Below are 2,342 nucleotides of genomic sequence, written 5' to 3' on the forward strand. Positions count from 1 at the left end.
TCTCCCCGGGCTGTGTCTCTGGCTCTGTGGCTGCAGCCTGCTCCCAGCACAGGATCCGCTCTCCCCGGGCTGCGTCTCTGGCTCTGTGGCTGCAGCCTGCTCCCAGGACAGGATCCGCTCTCCCTGGGCTGTGTCTTTGGCTCTGTGGCTGCAGCTCTGCTCCCAGCACAGGTCTGCTCTCCCCGGGCTGTGTCTCAGGCTCTGTGGCTGCAGCTCTGCTCCCAGGACAGGTCAGCTCTGCGGGCTGCTTCTGTGACTCTGCTCCCAGCTCTGATCTGCTTCCTGGGCTGCTTTTCTGGCCCCTCTGGCTGGCACGGCGCTGCTCCCTAGCTTAGGGTTACCATACGACCGGATTTCCACGGAGACGTCCGGCTTTTTGGTACTCAAATCCCCGTCCAGGGGGAATTGCCAAAAAGCCAGACATGTCCGGGGAAATAGGGAGGCATAAGCCAGGATCCGCCTGGCCCCAGCACGACCCGCCGGGTCCGCAGCGCAGCCCAGCCCAGCTCAGCTGCCTGGCTACATTGTAGCGAGCTCGAGCGGGGGAAGGGGGGGCGCAGCTGCAGAAGGCGGCGGAGGGGCCGCTGCTGCCCCCGGAGGCCGGGCGGACCGCGCGCCCCAGCCGAGCCCGCAGGACCACAGGGAGGCCGGGCCCAGCCAGCGGCTCGGGCTTCCCTCGTGGGCGGGGACCCCCCAGCCACTGGGGAACCCTTCCTGTGGCCCTGTCGCCCCGCGCGGCTCGGAACCCGGCACCACGGGACCTGTTTCCCGCGGGGACAGACAGGCTAGGCAGCCCCGCCCACCAGCTGCCGGGTCATGTGACAATCCAAGATGGCGACGCGGAGGCTCATGCCGGTGGCACTGCTCACCTGCCTGCTGGTCGGCGGACACTGCTCAGGGCAGCGCGCGGGCCCGGTGCCCCTGGTCCTGTGGCACAGGATGGGTGAGCGCTAGGGCGAGACCTGGGGAGGGGCCGCCGCGAGGCTGGTGCTACACCCCCCAGGTGCATTGGGGGGCGGGTTGGGAAGGGGGCGCTGCAGGCATGCTCGGTGGCAGCAGGAGGGAGGCTGCGGCGCGAGGCGGGGAGTGCGGAGTGTGCCGGGGCTGCAGGGACCCGCGCTGCCCCCGTCGCCGCTGAGCGTCCGGAGCCCCCACCAGGCAGAGGCTGCCGGGGGAGCGGGGGAGCAGGGCAGGTGGGGGGGTGCAGAGGCTGCAGGGTGAGGAGGAGCAGGGCAGGCGGGGCATAGAGTCTGCAGGGGCAGGGGGGCGCAGGGGCAGGGCAGGCAGGGGTCACAGAGGCTGCAGGGGTGGGGGGGTGCAAGGGCTGCAGGGTGAGTGGGGAGCAGGGGTCACAGAGGCTGCAGGGGCGGGGGGGTGCAGAGGCTGCAGGGCGAGTGGGGAGCAGGGAAGCACTTAGCAACCCCCAACCAAGATCAGAGCGGGAGGGAGGAGGGGGAATGCGGGGTGCTCAGAGGAGGGGGCAGAGTTGGGGCAGGGGTTGGAATGGGGGCGGGGAAGGGGTGGGGTTGGGGCGGGGCCGGGGGTGGGGAAGGGGCGGGGTTGGGGCGGGGCCAGTGCCCCCGTGGAGTGTCCTCTTTTTTCAGTGTTGAAATATGGTAACCCTACCCTAGCTCAGCTTGAGCCCCTGCTATCTCCTTAGCTCGGCCCCACTCAGTCTGACCCAGGCAATTCCAGCTCAAATGGAGGACGGGTCCCCCCTGGCCCCCTGACTCTCTGATTAGCTGCCCGCCCTGTCAATCAGGCTGATCTGGAGCATTGGCCTCTCCCCATTGTTCCTGGGGACTGTCAGTCTCAGGGTCCTGATTTGTCATCGACCCCTCCCCTTTTACTGCTGGGAGCTAGGAACCAAAACACCCCCACAGAATGTTAGTAAGGGGATAACAGTCCCCTTACATATACATAGTGTTAAGCATTAGTAACAAATTGGGGGAAATGGGGGAGCCCAGAAGGGACTGCTTTCCTATACAGTCACTCCCAGGGGAGGTGCAGCTCACGTCCTTTCCCTGGCCACTTCTGCAGCATTTCTCTCCTCTCTGTGCTGGGTTTGTGAAATCCAGTGCAAAGTGTAAAAATGTAACCTCTCCCCATGTAACCAGAGCTGCCAGAGAAGGTTCCCATCATCCTGGCCTGACCCTGTCCCACGCTTTGGGTGAGTGAGTGGGCCCAGATCCAGCTGCCAGTTTTCTAATGTTTGCAAATCCCTAGTTATCTGCTGTCCTAGCCCTCGCGCCAGGTGGAGCAAAAACTTCTTTCCCCAGGACTCTGTCACTTCTGCAGGGGGGAATTTCAGGGACAGGATTTTTAATAGAGTTCTGCTCCAG

The sequence above is a fragment of the Terrapene carolina genome, unplaced genomic scaffold, assembly GCF_002925995.2.
Source record: "Terrapene carolina triunguis isolate 2854851 unplaced genomic scaffold, T_m_triunguis-2.0 Scaffold360, whole genome shotgun sequence".
Lineage (NCBI taxonomy): Eukaryota > Metazoa > Chordata > Testudines > Emydidae > Terrapene > Terrapene triunguis.